At 30.6% G+C, this 20582-nt stretch overlaps 1 protein-coding gene across 9 annotated transcripts in view; it reads left to right on the top strand.

Annotated features, from left to right (window-relative positions):
• The window catches only part of LOC129910386 (probable serine/threonine-protein kinase DDB_G0282963), a 364973-nt gene that overhangs the window by 251765 nt on the left and 92626 nt on the right, over positions 1-20582 (top strand). For 2 of the 9 annotated variants that reach the window (XM_055987755.1, XM_055987753.1), the window contains one exon: positions 7864-7948. The exons of the other annotated variants lie outside the window; for them this stretch is intronic. The gene's annotated coding sequence lies outside the window, so the exon portion shown is untranslated. The remainder of the gene's footprint in view (positions 1-7863; positions 7949-20582) is intronic. 9 annotated transcript variants of the gene reach the window in all.

The raw sequence follows: 20582 nt of genomic DNA, 5'->3' as shown, positions 1-20582 counted from the left end.
TATCTTACTTACCCTTCCTCTGACAGTGTCTTATTACCCATAATTTCTCCTATATTTAAGTATCTTATAGCTTCACAACTTTTTTCGCTTGTTAAGTTAGATATCGCTCTTAATTTTAAACAAGCTATATTTCAAAGTTAATATATCCTATCCGAAAAAAAAAAAAAGTATTTATCTAAAAGTTTATTCTACCAAATTTTTTCTCGTAAGCATTGTTAAGAACTTTTTTTGTTGGACAGGATACCGTCGAGTTACTTAACTCATATTAGTTTTGAGAAAACAATTAGTGTCAAATAAAAGATAAGTTAAAACTAGAGATGAAAAAATGGGTTGGCCACTTTAAAAATGGGAATGGGAAAATGGGAATAAAAAGAGGTTGTCTGTAAAGCCGGTTTACGGACGATGATTTTACGTGATAACGTCGTAAGAAAACAGGTTGTGTGCTTTAAAATGAGCCATTTGAAGCGTTTATTTATTTCAAACAATCATAATTTACAAGAAAAAGCTAAAAAAAATTCCTTTTTTCTTTGCTCATTATATTAATTTTTTTTATTTTAAAAGCTCACAAAAAAAATGTTTACCATTAAAAAACCAAATGGGAACGGGTCGTTATTCTGTATTCCAAAATTCTGTATGACCAAAATTCTGTATCTGAAGAAAAAATTCTGTATGAACATAATTCTGTATTCCATTATTCTGCTTTTCTATTATTCTGTATTTCAAAATTCTGTAAATCCAAAATTCTGTTTTTCAAAATTCTGCAAATCCATTATTCTGCTTTTAAAAATTCTGTAATTCTAAATCTCTACATTAAAACATGTCCCTCAAGTAAGCAGAGCAAGTACCCCAAAATTATATCAAGTGCTCCCCTACTTTTGGAAAAACTTAATGTAATTGCTCTGCTAACTTTAAATCGAGTTAGCAGAGCAATTACCAGAAAATGCCTTAAACTGTTAGTACAAAATTCGGGTTTGCTTTAAAATTTAGGTGCCAAACAAAAATTCCAAAAATAATTTTTTTTCTGTGATCTTCGAAATTTTTTTTTTTTTTTTAAATTATCTTGAATAACTAAGTGCTTTGAGTTAAGTACAAAATTTTCCATTAAAAAAAAAATATTTTCACTTTCCATACAAATTTATGTTCTACTAACTTGAATTTGTTTTTTTTTTTTTTTTTAATTCCAATTTTTCGAAAAAATTGGACATAAATAATGTTCGACTAATTTGAATTTTCGACAAAATTCGAATGGAATTATTAAGTGCATGACTAATTTAAGTTAAGTAGGTACCCTATTTTCCGAAAAAATTTCCGAGATTTTTCATTAAAAAAATATTTCATTTTCCATGTTTTTTTTTTTGTAAGTTGTTCTTTCTTCGTTATTAAACATAAAACCATCGACACACAATTTATCCTTTCCTTTATTAGGTTTTAATAATTTAATATTTTCCATTTTTCTGAATTCATTTTATATCACGATTAACTCATAACACTTAACTGAAGCTGGCGAACGAAAACTGCTTCAAGGTTCTGCATAGAACATATCAAAAATCTGTACTCCAAAATTCTGTAAATGATAAAAGAAAAATTGTTTTGATAATGAAAAAAGTGCGCACTTTTTTCATTATCAAAACAATTTTTCTTTTATCATTTACAGAATTTTGGAGTACAGAATTTTGGAATACAGAATTTTGAAATCCAGAATTTTGTGTTTACAGAATTTTAGAATACAGAATTTTGAATTTACAGAATTTTAAAATACAGAATTTTGAATTTACAGAATTTTAAAATACAGAATTTTGGAATACAGAATTTTGGAATCCGAATTTTGGCCTATACAGAATTTCAACCCCAACCCAAACCAAATATTTCTTCTAAATAATAAAACCATTTTAAAATTTTTACAATGAGCAATAAGTAATAAAATAATTTATTTAAAACAATCATTTTCATCAAAAAATCAAAGAAAACATGTAAATTTATCTTCTCACGCTATTAAATCCATTTTTTTTAACAATCTATAAAGCTTATTGTCTTAACTAAAAATATATATATAGATCAAGTCTATGAGACATCTACAAAAAGAGCTAGAATTTTTTAAACTCGATGAAATTTCATCAAAAGAAGCAAAAAAACATTTATTTTTATGCTCTCATGCTATTAAATGAATTTTTTCCCTATCAACCTATAATAAATTTTATACCATCTAAAAGCTTATTGTTTCACCTTTCAAATGACGTATCAATCTCATTTCAAAGATTCCTACAAGAGAAGTAGGCAGAAGACTGAGATTACGGTACTTCCCACACTGGTGGCTGCTCATGGCGCAACAGATCTGCACTGGTGGTTTGATGTTTTTCGCAAGTTTCTTGATTTAACATTGTGTGGCTTGTAGTTAGTCTAGCGTTATGTGTGATATACCAAATGAAAGGCAATTGTATCAGGATGCTCATAAATGTTTAATCGAATTTTTATCTACTCTTGGTAAAAAGTTATAACCTGTTGAACTCTAAAATTTTATTTTACCGTTATCTCAAAATTGTGTTTACGAAAATGATTGAAATATCGCACACATATAGTCGTAGTGATGGTCTATCATTACTCCATTATATAATATTCCTCTATCTATTAAAGAAAAAAAAGGTAAAAATAAAAAACGATGAAAATCGGTTAAAAACGGTCAAAAAACCTGTTTGTATGCGCATTTTTCAGCCCTACATGTCCCATATAACTTGAGATTTTTTGAACGCTCCAAAAAAAAGCTAATAAACAAAAATTAGCCAAAAATACCCCTAAGAAAAAAATCCGTTTGAGACGCCTAATTTTTTTTCCTTCATCTTTCACTTGGCATCTTTAGAATTGTCAAAAAAAATTTCCCCTACCATAATCAACATTTTGTCATACCCACAACACCTGATCAACGTTCAAACAAAAGGTTATAGCGGAGTTTCAGAATTTTTTAGAATTTTTTCTTAAATGCAGTTATCCTTAAATCAGTCTCCTCTATCTATAACAAAAAGAATCATTTCTCTACGCCCACGCCTTTACCCCTGTTTACCCTATTAAATGACGGAATTTTTAAAAATCCTTCATCTGGATTAGGCTTTAGATTATTATTATAAACTTTAGGAGATTTTTGTATTTCTGATAGTTTATTTTTAATTTTGAATTTAAATTTTTTGCCGCACTGCGAAAGTGCGAGCGTGTAACGCTAGAAAATGGCGTCACTTTTTTTTTGGTTTCTGCCATGGTTCATCGATTTATAAGACGTTATAACGTCAAAAAATGTTACATTATGTCGTTTTTCTCATTTGAAATAAGTATATTTTGACTTATGAGGTACACCATCTTTCTAGGACCAGGGGTAGTCAGGACATGCATGTTTTTTAGGTTTATTAAAACAAGCATATTATTTTATTAATTCAAGCATTAAAAAGCATGAAAAAAAAAAAATAAAACCAAAAAAAAAAAACATGCAGTTCCTAGAATGCTCCTGATCCTAAAAAGATGGTTTAAGAATCTCATTAAACATTTTTCTTCTAAGTTTGATCAAATAAATAATTTTTTTTTTTTTAATGTTAAACAAAAGTCTAAATACTGAAAAAATTAATAAAATAATATAAGAAGTGTATTGGCCTACAAATATGGCAACCCTATTCAAATGACAAAAAAATGAACTACAAAAAATATTTTTTCAACAAAAATGTATAAATTTATGCTATAAAAGTCTTAAATGTACACCATGCCTCAGCTAACACTCTTTTCTATCGGAAAATTGTGGCAACACTACCCAAATGCTTAAAAAATACTTTAAAAAAAATTATTTTTCAGCCAAAATGTACTGATAAAGTTAAAGGCTAAATCATGTATATAATTTTAAGTGATACCTTCTTCTACCTTAAAAATGTCATGTGGCATCTATTAAATAGAAATAAGTACTCGGCAACCCTACTAAAACTTTAAAAATCACTAAAAATACTTATTTTTCAGTCAGAATATAATATATTTGATATAGATTTAAAGACTAAAACATACATAAAATTTTAGGTGAGACCATCTTAAAAACGTCCAAGACATTTTCTTAACACGAGCAAGTACTTGAAAACTCCACTCAGATGCTGGAAAATAAGTGTTTTAGTGTTTTGTAGAGTACTTTATCGTAGGATTGCCGAGCACTTTTTCGTATTTAAAAGGTGACACCCGAAATTTTTTAGAAAGAGAGTGTTTACTAAATTTTGATGTATAATATAGCCTATAAGTGTATAAAAACTTTTCATTTGAATAGGGTTGCCACATTTGTACGACTAAATTTCTTAGATAATTTTATTAATCTTTTTAACTATTTGGCTTTTTTATTTGGCATTTTCTTATTTGATCAAACTAGAAAAATGTGACATTGTGTCTTGAAAATAAGGTTGCCACATAGTATTTCCCATTTTAAAAGTGAAACCCTTATTTTCAAGTTCGAAAACGCAGCAGGTATTATTATTCACCTCACTCAAAACTAGAACCTGATTCTGCAAATCGCATCAGGTCCTGGTTTTAAGAAAATTGCATTTTTTTATTGTGTTTGTTTTTAACTTCACTCAAGATCTGAATCAGTGTTTGTAAAAAAAAAAATTAACTGAAAGTAAATTTTTCCACTCTTAGCTATGTTTCTGTTAAAAACCAAAAGTTAATCTTAACGTTATCTAAAAGTTTTCAATAGTAAACTATTCAACAAATGAAACTATAAAATAAACCCAAAGCCTCCCAAAAAAGCCTTTAAAAAACCCAACAACAAAATAAAGCACCTTTCCTTTATTTCATCCATCCGAGATCCTAATGCCAAATACTATACTAATATCCGCCTATAGTACACAAAAGTCTGACCATGAAAATGTTATAAATATAATCCAAAGAATTCATGGTGTGTAAAGCAATTGAAAAGTTTCAGTCCATTGACTTTTTCATCAGAAAACCGGAAACCCTGTCAAAACCCTTATCTGTACTTGTACTATATATCTATACAATAAACTCCTGGTATTCATCCGCCTACCCCTCCCCCCCAACACACCCCTAGCAAAAAATTCCACAATCCAAACTGCCCACTTTACAAGAAATAACTTCACCAATTTACCCTCTCGTGGAGACAGATATAAAATAAAATAATTTTATTACCCAAAATGATCATAAAGAATAAAATAACATAACATAACCGAACATTTAATTGTCAAAAAGTTGTGATTTTTGTTGCTGAATCCGCATTAACGACTTTCATGGGTGCTTCGCGTATCTTTACAAGAAATAGGAAGGAAATTCTAATAAATAAAAGTGTGAGGAAATGTTTTTACAAACTTTTTAGGTTAAAGATGGTGGGTGTTTGAGTTGTAGGGGTATTCCACTTCAATGCATTTCCCAGCGGAAGGGAGAAGATGCTTTAAGGAAAAGGAGAGTAGTAAAGGCGAGTTACTTTGTGTGTGGTTTTTTCTCTGAGAAAATGTTAAGAAAAACTAAGTATTGGTAAGTTTTCTTCTTTTAGACATTTTTTTCTTTTTTTTTTTGTTGTTTCTTGATTTGAAAAAATAAAAGTTTATATTTTTTCGATTCGTTCGAAGGTTTCATACATTCTATAGGAGAAAAATCGAACTAAAAAGAAAACTTCTAAAAGATAAAAGTTTGACGGTTACAAACTTTTATTTAGAAGCCTTATCAAGAGTATAGGTGCTTCATACATATAAACTGAGTGTTTTTTTTTTTTAATTATTTTTTATATTTTATGGGAATCATTGAAATGTTTCTGAAAAAAAAAAAAGTTTTTTGACAGAAACCTTTTTTGCTATGAATCTGTTTTATTTATTTTTTCTCTTTTAGTTGAGTACAATTTTGAATACAAGTTAGTTTGACAGAAGGAACATTTAAAAATCAAGGAAAAATGTTTCTTGACCTCTATTTTATTTTTTGTAGGTATACAAAATTTTTTCAAAAACAAAAATTTATTTTTGTTTTTTTTTTTTTTTTGTTGAATTTAGCTGTTAAGGCCTTATTTTTTGGCAAAAATAGTATCATACCAGCTCATAACTAAAATAAATCTCTCTACACCGAAAAAAAATTTTGATAATAACAGCTATCAAATTAACATTTTTCAGTGACAAAAGTCGTCCAACAATTAAAATATCAATTTTGATATTTTATCATATCATTTTGACATTTTTTTAATTTCAGATGGGATAGTGAAAATTTCACTTTGACCATTAAAATATCAATGTTGACTAGATTTTACGTTTTAGTTTATTATAATGAAATCTATTTCTTTCCTTTTCTTTTTTATTATTTTTATTATTTTAAGTATTTTCTTTCTTTTTTCAAAAAATTACTGAAAGTGAATATTCTTTACAACTAAGTTGTGATATAAATTTTTCTATTATAGGTGATATAATTGTTTTGTTATTTTCTCCCAAACTATGTGAAGTAAAATCTTATTGCCGATCAAATTTTCTCAGTAAATCATACATTTTACTTCGAAAAAACACAAAGCGCCTCTAAATTAGTACACATTAAGAATTTTTTATTTAATATTTTTCAATAATTTGGAATGAGAAATTTATATGAAAAAATGATAATAAAATATCAAAAAAAAAAAAAAATCCAAAATGTGACATTTAAATATCATCCTGATAATAAAAATATTGTTTTAACATTTTAAATATCATAAAACACATTTTATAGAGCAGTTTTGGCTGATATTTAAAAAATGTTAATTTGATATTGGTTTTTTTTTCGGTGATGATTAAGGGTTTTCAATATTTCTTTTTAAATTTTGTCAGTTTCGCCGTAGCTTGATTTTTTTTTTAATTTTTGTACTTAAAAACTACTTTTTTACCGTTACTCAAAACAAAAGAAAATATAAAAAAATTACTTTGACTTTGAGTGAAATTATTGAATATTTTTTAACTTTTAAAAATGAATAGTTAAATGCTTCTGTATAAATTTTTTTAAGGTCATTAAAGAAGTCAGAATAAAGAAAAGTGTTTTATGACGTGTACACAGCGAAAAATAGACCACATAAAATAGAACAAAAACAATAAGATTTCTCTATGGTTTTCATCCAAGAAGGAAACCTTATTAAAACAATCGGGTTTTCCTTATTGTTTTAAAATCTGCAAAAAAATAAAAAAAACGATGACCAGGCTGGGAATCGAACTGGAGACTTCAAATCATTAGTCGCACACCTTACCACCTGAACCAACCTGCCATGAAAATATTGATCGCGATTTTTGTTCTAGTGCTAACTTGCAAAAAAAATCAACTTTTCAGTCAAATTTTAATAAGATTTTCTCTATAAAAATAATAAGAAATCTCCTTAAAAAAACCTTATTAATCGTTGATTTTAATAAGATTTCCTTATGAAATGTATGGACGGTAAAACAATATGGCAATCTGTTAGTTTTTAGCGGGTCATATTTTTCTCTGTGTAGGTTGGTACCTACGGAATAATGGTACAAAATAATTTTTTTTATTTAAGAGGTATGAAATTATTTGCGATAGAACAGACATTTTTTTTTTTAATTTCTGGAGTTGTTCTTGAGAAAAATTAGATTTTCCATTTTTGTTTGCCTATAAGTTAGGTACCTAGGTACTTTCAATTTTTTTTCTGAAAATAATTAATTGAAGATATGGGAGGATCTAAGAATGTTTTAACTTTGTCAGCTCTTTGGAATTTCATAATTCTTTTTGTTGATATGGCTTTTTATGGTTATTTTATGATATCTAAAAGTTTAATAAATTATTCGAACCATATTGTTAATTTCTTTAAATTTTCAACCTTTTGTACAATTTTAAATAAAATTTATAACTACTTTTATATTTTCTTTTTTATCTTTACAGGTAATTCATAAAAGTTTATATACTTTGCATATATGTATTCAGGGAAATAAGAAAATTATTTCATAGAAATATGATGTCAATGTAAGTTGCATTTAATTTTTTTTCTAACACATTGTTCTATAGCTAGTTCTTAGAATTTTTACTGCATTTTAACATATTTATTTTTATGTATTTAAATTAAAAAAAAAAAACTAAAATCTTCATCGGTTGTTAATACTTTGACTTCAATAAAAAATATTATTTTTATCTTAATTCATTCCAAAACAAGCTCTCCGGAATAACATTTTTTTTAAATACGCTATTTATAGATAATGCGGAAACTCACCGATAACATTAATTTAAAAATAAACGAACAAATCCATTCACTTATAAGCACTATAAAGTAGTTGTTTGATAGTTTGAAACATTCTTTCAATGAATCATATTTTTTTGAACAACTTTTATAAAAAATTTAAATAATGATCCAATCAAATTTTTCCTAAAGCAAGTTAAAATCTTGCAATAGTGGTGTTTATATATTTTAAGCATCTTGAATTTAAGTTTTTGAGCTATGGAACTGTTCTGGGAACGCCTTTTTTGATACTTTTTCATATGCATTGCAAAGCTTTAATTTGTAACGGTAAATGCGAAAAATAAAGTATTTAATGTTGTTTTATTTAAAACAAAAAAATATCTGGAACCTAACTTTCTACCCTTATAAATTAAGCACTTATTTAATAAGCAAATTAGTTTGTTGGACGACTACTCCATGAAATACTGAATTTGAACCCAGGACCTCAGTCTGACAGTCCATTGCACTAACCATATTGTGGTTTCAAGTGACTTATCGGCTGTAATTTGTCAGTTGCCATTTGTGTATTTTTACTTGTTATAGTACATATGTATATCACTTTTCACTTGAGCTTTGAGGCTTTTCATGTGTTAAGGGCCACTTGCTATATGTCATATGTCACCAGTCACTTGTCAATTAAGACTTAAAACTTGGAATTTAAGACTTGAAGCTTAAATGACAAATTTTGTCACCGGCTACTTGGTAATTTGAAATATTTCTATACTAAAAGCTACATTTAAATAGGGGACTCAAGTAGCACACTTGTGTATAAATTGGTGTAAATTCATTAATTTTGGTGTAAAATTGAGAAAATTGAAAAAATATGGTGTATTTCTCAAAATTAGTGGTATAAAAATTATACCACTGTCTTTTCTGTACAAAATTTCAACATTTTTTTGAGATTCCGTGCAAAAAATACACCGATATTCAGTTGTTTTTATAATATACCATTAATGGTGCATAAAATTATTTGATTTTGAAATCAACCAAAACGGTTTATTTTGTACACTCTGTTTGGTGTAGGAAGCACACCCTGTGGGCATAAAATTCACCAAAATGCATATGTGGGAGACGCCATATTTTTCATTGGACGCCATTTAAAAATAGAAGACAGCGATTAATTATTTTATTAAAATAGTATATTTATCGACCTAATAGTCCCGCATTCTTAGTTTTTTCGATTCATTATAAAATAACTTTTCTTAAAAATATGTAAAACAACACAAAAATTATAATTTTTGAAAAATGGATTCTTAAAATCGAAAAAAAAATCATTAATTCACTGACATTTTTGAGGCGCTCGATTTTTAGAGGGGGTAGCATCTAAAATTAGTAGATAGAATGTGTTTCGTTTAAAAATTTGGCAAACAAAATCATATTTAACCATTGGTTTCTTATGGCAATATTATGAAAGTGAATAAAAATTCATTTTCATTTATTTCATAAGAAATGGTGTGAATTAGAATTCATCAAACTGTTTGAGATAAAAAATAAACTTTGGTTCAAATTTTAAATCAGAATAATTTAAATGGTGTATTTTATCCATAGATTTATTGTGTATTTTTCAATTTCAAAGGGATAATTTTCACCAAAAACAGATCATTTAATATACCACTAGTGCCATTTATACACCAAAATCGGTATATTTTTTAACCACCGGAGTTTATTTTATACGAGAAAATGGTGTATTTTTTATATTCAAAATGCATATCACGAAAGTGCAAAAAATACACCAAATATTTTGGTGTATCTTAGACTTTTGTGCTACTTGAGAAGTGGGGGCAAGACCGCCCACTTAGTGTTTGACTGTCTTAAAAACCAATAAAAAACATCTTTTAAATAAAATAAAGTTTTTATTCATTAAGTTTTATGTTTTTTGCAGAAACTCTCATTATTATAAAAAAAAAAATAAAAAAAATACTGAACAAAAGATAATACGTTTTGAAAAAAGATCAAACTAAAAACCGTCTTGCCCCCACATGGGGGTAAGACCGCCCTATCAAATTTTGTTGGTAGAAAGACCGTTTCTATTGTTTTAAATGCAGCCTATTTGTAATAATAACACAATTATGCTGCATTTACATTAGTTCTCACTCCAGCACAATCTTTTTGGTACCATTTGGTACACATTTTGCACTTAATCCAACAATACTTTGGATTGGATCTAGAAAACAGTTGCAGATGGAAGGTACAAATACAATCTGCAAAGTCCTCTTCATCAGAATCATCAATTATTGTATTGTTTGTCGCCTGTTGTTTAGCTTTTTGGAAGATTTAACGGTGAACTTCTTTTTTCACTTTGTTTAAGCTACCAGAGCTTCCAATTTCGCCCATGGGCGGTCTTGCCCCAGTCATATCATATTTCATGTTCTGTATTATTTTTTTTTTTGTTAATTTATCTTTATGACTCCTCCTTTCACAGAAAATACTTTTTAATATTCACTTTCTATTATAAGAAAAGGAAAAGTTAAAAATTTTAATTATTTCAGTGTCAAAAATACAACTGACTTTTCAAATGAACGATAACAATTTTATGAAAAATTAAAAAATTTACCGTAACTCTTCGGTGTCTTAACCGAATTTGCTAAAATTTACAGACGTGATCGATCGTACCAAAGGGCACCTATTTTATAATGCAAGTGTTGCCAATTTTACTTTTTTTCATACAACATAATACGAAAACCGTCTGCCCCCATAGGCGGTCTTGCCCCCACTTCCCCTTTATATTACTAAAATTTTAAAGCTTTGATTTTGATTAAAACCTCAATTTTTTTTTTCAAATGAGACAGGAGTGATCTTAAATTCAAGGTATGGTATAAAATGTTTGTGGGGAAGATTTGGGGAGAGATTTGCTGAAGTCTGTGTCTCTGTGTGTCAACCCGCCAACCTTTTAGAGAAGAGTCAAAAATTTGCATAGAGTAAAATCTGCTTTACGACACGTACGGAGTTAGTGATCTGTCCTAGACCTATGTTAAGTACCCAAAGATACTTGATTGATATCCTCGAACGGCATCCGGTTCCAATCACCCCTTGATTTGGTCCACAGTTTAGTCCGATGCACGATAATGCATGCTAGAGTGGTTTGAGAATATCTTCAAGATTTTCCGGATTTAAATTCAATAGAAGATGTTTAGGAAATGTTGAAGAGATGCACTCGCGACCGAAATCAACCTCCAAGCAGTCTCGATCAACTGAAAACTGCAGTAAAAGAAAAGTTACAACAAAACTTTCAAAAATTAATTCTTGGAATGAACAAACGGCTCCAAGTTGTCATATGGGCTAGAGGAGAAAATACCAAATATTGAATACAATTATTGGAAAGAGCTGTTACTTGCTTCCATTTTTTTTAAATTATTTTCTTAAAAAACAAATATTATTTTAATATCAGTTTTCATATGTTGAATTGTTTAATTTGGTTTATCTTTTGTTTGATTGATAACAGTGTTGCAGTTTAACATTTTTTCGAATTCTTTAACAATAAGCAAATATAAAAAAATAAACAATAAGCAAACACAAAAAAATACATTAACGAATTTTAAAGCCATTTCAAATATTATACTGAGGTAAAACTAAAGAAGAAAAATTTGCGCGTTAATTTTGAGCAGAAGTTTAGTTGACAAAATGGTTATAAAACATTCCATAAATAAAATGTATTTTCATCACAAAACTTTTGAAGTACATAATATAAAAAAAAACTTGAATCACCCTGTGTTTGCAACAAATTGATGCAAGGTCTATGCGGCAAAATAAGATTTATCGTCAATAATTTCAATGGAAATTATTTGGATTTTTCAAGGAATTTTCGTGCGTGGTAATTTATATGCAAAAGTGGTATGGAGAGAGATCAACTTCCACCCATGCAACACCCATAATAAGGTGCAAAACAAATTATACAAAAAAAAAAAGAAGAAAAATCACAAACACCCGCAGTAATTGTGATTAATCCTTAGACATCTGAGTGTGGCCAAGGAAAAACGTGTTGTTGCAACAACTATATACAACATCCAGCTTCACATCTTTCATTTTCTCTTGAAGGCGCCCCCCTGGCAAACTGCAAAGCTTGCACTTTTGTAAACAGATGGGTGGGTTAGTTTAATTCGACTATATTCCTCTCCCACTTCCTTAGGGGAGGTGTTGTGCACAGTGCACCCTCTACGGACTCTACTTGCGTGTATCATGGCAAAAGTTTTTTCTGATATGAGGAAAAGAAATGTATCCGTAATAAACACAGTTTCGAAAGTGCAAGGAGAAAATAAATAAAATGAAAAAAAAAAGGTTAGGGAAGAAAAATCTTTTCTAAAGGATTGCAACTTGTGATGGTGGTGGTGGTGGTGGTGTTGGTGGAGTAGGTGACTGCCTATAAAGGTGCAAGGCTCACGCGGATGGTGTTGCAAGGATTACTTGTAACTAAATCGAAAAACTTTCACTTTGTTTTGTGGTGAGAGAAAGGTGCAGCGATGGAAAGGAAGACGAAGTAAACTTTTCATGACGATGTCGTAGAGGGACGTTATTTGTGGAGATTTGTTATTGTATATTGCAGCTTGCAGCACAGGTTTGGTGCCAATCCACAGGTAAGCACACAACAGATGTACGGCGGTACATGTTTCAGTGGTGCGGATGGAATTTTCGTTTTCCTGAATCCAATATGACGACAACTACGATGACCAAGTTTTCTGGGAGTCACCTTATAGTCCGAAAGTTAAGGTTTCATTGCTTGTTTTAAGGAATTTGTCAATAACTCAATTTATACTCCTGATTTCGAGGCAATGGTAGAAATCCTAGATGGCCAGTGTTGCCATTTGCAATCCCGATTTCCTCCCGCTTGACTTCTGGGAGTCACGTTATAGTCTGAAAGTATGTTTTGAATTGTTTGTTTTAAGGATTTTGGGCAAAAAATCAATTCATTTCCTGGTATCGAAGAAAAACTAGAAATTCTAGATTGCCAGCGTTGCCATTTCAAAATCGGCCCTCAAAAGACACAAATTTATGCAAGTTCTAGGGAAGTTTTTTAAAAAGGTACCGCAACTTCCTGGACTGTCTGAAGAACATAGTAAACGTGGTTATACCCAGAGTGCAAGTTCCTTTGCTGCCCGTGGTGTCGCTGTCGACAGTTTTCAGGCAGAAAATTCTGTTTTTTTTTTTTTTTAATTCTATTTCTTCTTCTACCGCACTTCTTTTCTTTCCACCAAAGGGACAGCCTCCTGAGGTGAGCGAGCCCAACTCAGAGAGAGAGGCCGCTGCTGCTGCTGAGAAAAGTCTTACCCATTGCTTTGTTCGTTAGGAGAAATGCAATTTGTCTTATTTGTTGGCAGCAAGCGATGTCGGTATAGGTAGTAAAGGAGACGCACTGCTGTGTGGTAGTTACAAACAGCATATAGCACCTACGACTACTATATAATACTTTGCAGTTGACCCTGTTTACTCAACGGGTGAGCAATGTGAGGAGGTTTTGAATGTTTTTTTTTTTTTTTTTTACTGTATTACCCATTACCCACCTGGTTTTCATCTTCTCGCTCGTTGTAAACTGGAAGTAGTTAGCAATCTAGGTGGCTGGCTTAAGTTCTGGTGATGACAAAATGGAGAAGTGATTTATTGTGAATTACGAAAATTCTAGGTTTACACAAAAAGGGCTCTATGTTGTTGTGTGTGGGTCGTTCGTCGTCGTGTTGTAAAGATTTTGTTTACTTTTTTTATTTTCAAATTTTTGTTTGGTATATGGTGTTGTTTGGTAAACTAGGACATGGATTTCAGATATTTATTTTTTTTTTTTTTTTGTTCCTGTTGAAAGAATAATAAGTATAATTTTTTCTACAACGAGTTTGTGATGCGTGAGAATTTTTAAAATTAGTTTTAGTTGTGTACTTTTTTAAAAATATATTTCAACATAAAATAGAACATAGAGTACATAGGTACCTACATGGATAAATTTAGGGTATAAACATGTATTCTTTGTTTTCATTTTTTTTAAACGCTTATTAAAGATGTTTGCGAAATAAATAAGATAGTTCTTTCAAGCGGCACGCTCCAAATGAAAATCTCACTTCTGAGCCACAATCTTCCTTTATTGCACTCTCATTCTAGAAAAAGCCAAAACTGTTAAAGCTGGAGTCTTTTTCTATTAAGTTAATAACCATATCAGGTTTCCTTACACAGCGAAAAATTTGTCTTTAAAATAATTCGTAAATATTTGACAAAGCTCATGTCTCTGCAACATATTGAACAGGACCGTTACAGAAATCATCCTATATAGCAATTTTAATGTGCTACATAGATTGTACTCAATCTTTGCTTATTTGTCTTAAGTCTAAACAATCAGCTATTAGAATTTAAAATGGGCAAGTTCCCCGTAGCCAAAGTTCTTACATAACTCAAAGTCTGGTCATGGCTATCAATCATTTCTGTGTGGGTCTCTAGGAGGTCTACATTTGGTTGTCCAGTCTGAACGGCTACGATAAGTTGCACTTACTGATATCATAAGATATCTTTTTAAAGAGGAACTGTCACTTAGCCAGAAGAAGGGAGACTACTCGATGCATTGGAAGAGTACGAGATACCTATACATATAATTCTAACAAAACAGAACAACACAAATTATTAAATGACAAACTAATATTTACAACGAATGAACTATATGACACCGCATTGAAAAACCAAAATAGACAAAAACAAAATAAACAATAGCCGTCTCAATTGACATCAAAGAAATGTGCAATGCAAAAATTACCCAGCCAGCTGATTTGCCTTTTCATCTAAGCTTTAAAAGTAATCATTCACCCGATGATGGAACATTGTTTCCAAAACTCGTCGCGTAAATAATAAATTAAGTTAATAAAAAAATTGCATTGAGTAAGCTCGATTGTGCCAAGTAAATTTCTGGCGCCCAACGCACACATCAGATAATATATTCCTTTTGAAAAACTAGTGTTCTTCTAGCTTTTTTTGTTTGTACTCGCTCGCAATTTTCCCTCTATCGGTTAAAGCACAGCTATTTTGTCAATTTTTCGGTACCAGGTTTTTCGTAACATTCCTTACGTTCGTCACGTTGAGATAAACATTTTTGTATTTTGTTTTGTTTCTGCTCCGATTATTTAATCCCTGCTTAAAAAAGATAGAAATATTTGACTGTTAACAGTCAAATTGTTTTTTCCCGAACACCGTTTATTTTTAATAAATATGATTTAAAATCATGAAAATATAAAAAATATAAAAACCAGCATAAAAGTGTTCATATATGCGTTTCGCCCCGATGTAATGGTTGGGCTCATCAGACGATATTCCGAATAAATCGAGACTGCATATAATCCGAGCTGCATAGAGCAACTGCGAATTATATAGTTGCTACAAGTCTTCAAATAAGATAAATTGTAGCTATTTTTATTTCCTTGCTATGGCACTGAAGAAAAAATCGATTTATTCGGGAAAATATGCGTCAAGACAAGGTGTAATGGTCATCTTCTGATGAGCCCAACCATTACATCGGGGCGAAACACATATATGAACACTTTAATGCTGGTTTTTATATTTTTTATATTTTCATGATTTTAAATCATATTTATTAAAAAAGATAGTTGAAGTCTTAAAATAAAGTGCTTTACACACACAGTACACATAAAAAGGTAATATATTCCGAACTGACATTGGTCGGCAGATTGTCAAAACATGACACTTTGGCGACCAATGTCAGCTACCGAATTCTTAATTGTAATTTTTAAACAATTATTTACCATTTTCCGCGATGAAACACGAAGAAAATTTGTTATTTTTCAATTTATAATATTTTTAAATGACATTTTATAAATTAAAACAAAAACAAATTTCCTGTTTACTGCGATTGAAATATAAAAATTAAAGGCCGACCTGACAAATTGGTGCCCATTTTTGACAAACAAATTTTGACAACGTTCGGAATATATGTGCCCATGATTATGAAAGTGGACTAAGTCACTTTTTGTATTGTTTAAAGAAAAACTTACATAATAATTTTCTTATAAAGATTTAATTATATTTCTTTAATGAAATCACTAGAGGAGCAATAAAGAAGTTTATTTACTGCAATTTCGCTTTCAAATAAAGTTTACCTCTTAAATTATAATTATTTTAAGGCTAGATTTGAGGCCATTTTTAGGAGTGACTTAGTCCACTTTCATAATTAAGGGCACATATTACCTTATTATGTGTACTGTGCTTTACACAGAGGCGTACGTTGAGTTGCCGGGGCCCGGGGCAAGTCTAAATGTTTGGGGATTCTTTGATACTTGGGGCCCCTTTCATGTAAAAAATAAGAACAAATAAAAAAGAAAGTATACGCCCTACTTCGTTTTTGGGGCCCCAAATGTACCATTTATTGGTCGCTAAGATTTTTCAAGTAACAAAATAATATACCTATGTATATGGGTGGCAATGGTGCAGTGGATGTAGTACTTGACTGCTAACCTGAAGGTTGTGGGTTCGAGCCCTACCTCAGGCAGCATTCTTTTCTTAATCCCCCAGCTTGGAAGCCACCCGTGGGACTATATGAGATAATAATCATCTTATTCTCAATTCACTGTACCAACAAAAAATCTTTCCTATCTTTCTATTCCTTCTAACTAGTGCCGTGCAGTTGCATTTAAAAGACCTTAGGTCTTACAGGCATATAGTTAAATTATTATTATTATTATTATGTATGTACTTTTTTTTTTTTTTTTTTTTTTTTTTCAAAAAATCGATTTATTTTTTTGGGGCTCCTGAGGTAGGTACTATTTTTTTTTAAGATGAAATAGTATGTGGCTGGCTACCAAAAACCAATTCATTATGCGTTACAATGAAGAGTATAATTTGTCTCTCTTGTGTCCGAAGTGATTCATGTCAAATATCTTATCTTTTTGATTTGTTACTTTTATAAAAAGTTGCCTTCTCTGCATTGTCTCTAGACGGGGCCCTGGATGGCGTGTCGCTTGCCCCAATGGTGTGTACGCCCCTGGCTTTACAGGATTTGTAAAAAAATTGTTTTAAGGCTTTAACCTTCGATTTTAATTTTTACCGCCCGCCACAACGCCAACAAACAACAACATACCAAAATTGCTCTATCTGTTACATCAATATTACATCAAATTCCATACAAGGGTTCTACTTCCATTTCCATTTCCACTTCCAATTTCAAACACCGACACCGGATGAGAAAGGAACTAACTGTATCTATAGTGTATCAGCAGCGCACGGTTTTGAATAGTAATTAAACAGAGTTCCTCCACCGCAAAAGTGTGTGGCAATTCGTATACTGTGTTAAGCCATCAGCACACCACTTGACTCGCGGTGTAAATTGGACAGACAAACTAAATCTGAGGTGCTCGACCAAAACCATCGTCAGGGAGTGTACCTCCCTTGACGGTTAACCACTTAACAATGGAAGTCTTTTAGTCTTCGTCATTGCGTGTCGTCGTCGTCGCTAGTGTTGCTCGTTCGTCAATGTGTCATCAGTAGTTTGTGAGCGCCGCGGTTTGTTTACAAACAAAACAAATGGTGCGAAGTGGTGACGACGACGCACGGCGGCAACGCGACGGACGTTGTCAATGCCGGTTTAGAGTGTATTGAGTTGAGTGTACACAGAGAAAAATATGACCCGCTAAAAACTAACAGATTGCCATATTGTTTTACCGTCCATACATTTCATAAGGAAATCTTATTAAAATCAACGATTAATAAGGTTTTTTTAAGGAGATTTCTTATTATTTTTATAGAGAAAATCTTATTAAAATTTGACTGAAAAGTTGATTTTTTTTGCAACTTAGCACTAGAACAAAAATCGCGATCAATATTTTCATGGCAGGTTGGTTCAGGTGGTAAGGTGGGCGACTAATGATTTGAAGTCTCCAGTTCGATTCCCAGCCTGGTCACTTTTTTTTTTATTTTTTTGCAGATTTTAAAACAATAAGGAAAACCCGATTGTTTTAATAAGGTTTCCTTCTTGGATGAAAACCATAGAGAAATCTTATTGTTTTTGTTCTATTTTATGTGGTCTATTTTTCTCTGTGTAGACCCCACCTAATGTCAGAGGGCTGCTGTTTTAATTGGAATCAAGTCCGGAGTTTGTTGACACTTTTTTTTTTTCAGCCAGATGATGAATGGTAGTGCACCTGTTGTGTTTACATAGTGTCAACTTTATACTCGTTGTGGTGAATAAAACGAAGCAAAAAAACAACAACAAAAAATCAAAGAAAAATCAGTTGTTTTCAATTTCCGAGTGTGATTTATTTATTCGATTTCAGTTAAAAAAATTTTACGATTGAGTAAGTTTTTGTTTATGGAATATTAACCTACTGTGCCATTATGGTGTCCAGATGGTAGGCAAATCATAATAATTATTTTGTAAGCTAATAAAATTAATTTACCATACAGAAAAAAATACCAAAAAAAAAATCAACAATAATAACAATAATAATAATAATTGCGTTAAATGGTTTCTGCACGAATGCAAACTATCCAAATAGAAAAATTTAATGGTTTTTTGTTTTTTTTTTTTTTTGGTTAAGCCCTACTTACATGGACATGCGTATACAATGGGCATAATATCCGAAATAAGGAGTCTGAATTATTTGATCGATGTCATGTGTTTGGTTATGATGATGTTATTCGGTCTCGGGTATAGAGTATAAAGTAATGGTTAATGTTTTGTATGTACTTCATGTATTTTGCATGAAATTTCAATGGATAAACTGGCTAGGCATGGTAGGGGCATTTAATGGAAACATAAGGACTTCCGGGTTTATATTGTGTAAGGATATTTATTTTATATGAAAAATTGTATGCCATTAGGTCAGTAAATGTGAATTGATAAATCTTTGCATAAGCAGAGGACAATTTTAAAGTTAATTGCTTGGATGGCGCCCAATGCGAGGTATTTAAATTCAAGTGAATACCTATACATAATATATGTCAAACAGTTTTGATATGGATTCTTTGTAGCTATTAATTCTAAATCTTTTTTTCTGTTTTTTATACACTTAAATAAATTGTAACGATATTTTGGTAAACGGCGCCCAATAAAAGATTTCTTGTGCTCATACCACGTTTAAGTAAAAATAATAAAGACAATATCTTATTGATTTATGATTTATCAATTCATAAAATTAAGAAAGTTTTTTAAGTTTTTTTTTTTTTTCAAAAGGCTCCCAACGCAAGATATTTTTTCGCAATTTTTATACAAATAATGCGAGTGCCTTAAATAAGTTGAAGTTAAGATTCGTAAGATATAATACAGACCTTAAGTGATAAATTTCTTAATAAGCTTTGAGTAATTGTAAAGATATTTTGTCTAAATGGCTTACAAGGACTAACAAACAAACAAAAAAGAGATCCAATAAAAATGAGTACCTATATAAATATTTGAATTAGCTGAGGAAAGTTTTAAGTAAAATTTGCTAAATGCGACCCAAAATAAGATGCAAATAAATCATTCTTTAAAACTGTGAATAGATATTATAAATCCTTATAAAATAAATAGAGTTTCAAACAAAATTAACTAAATGGCGCCCAACGTGCAAGATTTAACTGACTTTTCAATGCAAACAACTCAAAATATTATTTAGGGCTTTTACTCAACAATTTTTAGATTTACAAATACTAAAAGAGTTCATTATCACTGTGATTCTATAAAGCTCATAATAGTAAAATAAGAGCAGTTTAAAATACATTTTGATAAAAATGGCGGCCAACAAAAAAGTTTAATTCACGTTGCTGAGTTATTTGCATACAAAAATATTTTTTTTTATATTCGGAGGTAGATATCTGCGGACCAAAGTCCTGGAACAATGAGTTCATAGTGAGTTAGCCTATGTATTTAAATAAAAAAAATTAATATTTTTTTTTGTGATTTTCGAAACAAAAATCAAGGTTAACCCCTTGCCGAAAAAAAATGCATTTAAAAAATTTCCTCCAAATTAATCGAATGAGGCATCAAAAAACCAAAAGTTTCTTGGAGGTCTGATTGCTGAGTAATTTGTATCCAAACATATTTTTCTTCCCTATGCAGATATCTGCGGATCAAACTCTGGAATCATATTTTCGAATAAAATTCAAAACCTATCACTTTTCGGAAAAAATGCATTTTAAAAAATTTCTTCCAAATACATTTCCACTCGTTTGGGAGCCCCGGCTGGCCCAAGTGTATGTACGCCCCTGGTGCAGGTAACTCAAAAAATCAAAAAAATGGCGCCCAATACGTGATATTTTATGAAGTAAAGCATACATTTCAAACAATCTCTTAAAGATTTATAAAAGCTGTGAATTAATAACTCTCCTGGTAGGCTTGAGCCACTTTTAAGGTAATAAGACCAAATGGCGCACAACGTGAGGGTTTACAACTCACATTCCAACGATAAATATACCTAACATACACTCAAAAATTAAT

This window comes from Episyrphus balteatus, chromosome 2 (genome assembly GCF_945859705.1).
Source record: "Episyrphus balteatus chromosome 2, idEpiBalt1.1, whole genome shotgun sequence".
In the NCBI taxonomy this organism is placed as follows: domain Eukaryota; kingdom Metazoa; phylum Arthropoda; class Insecta; order Diptera; family Syrphidae; genus Episyrphus; species Episyrphus balteatus.
Note: the sequence above shows the minus strand (reverse complement) of the source record. Positions and strands in the feature narration are given on the sequence as shown.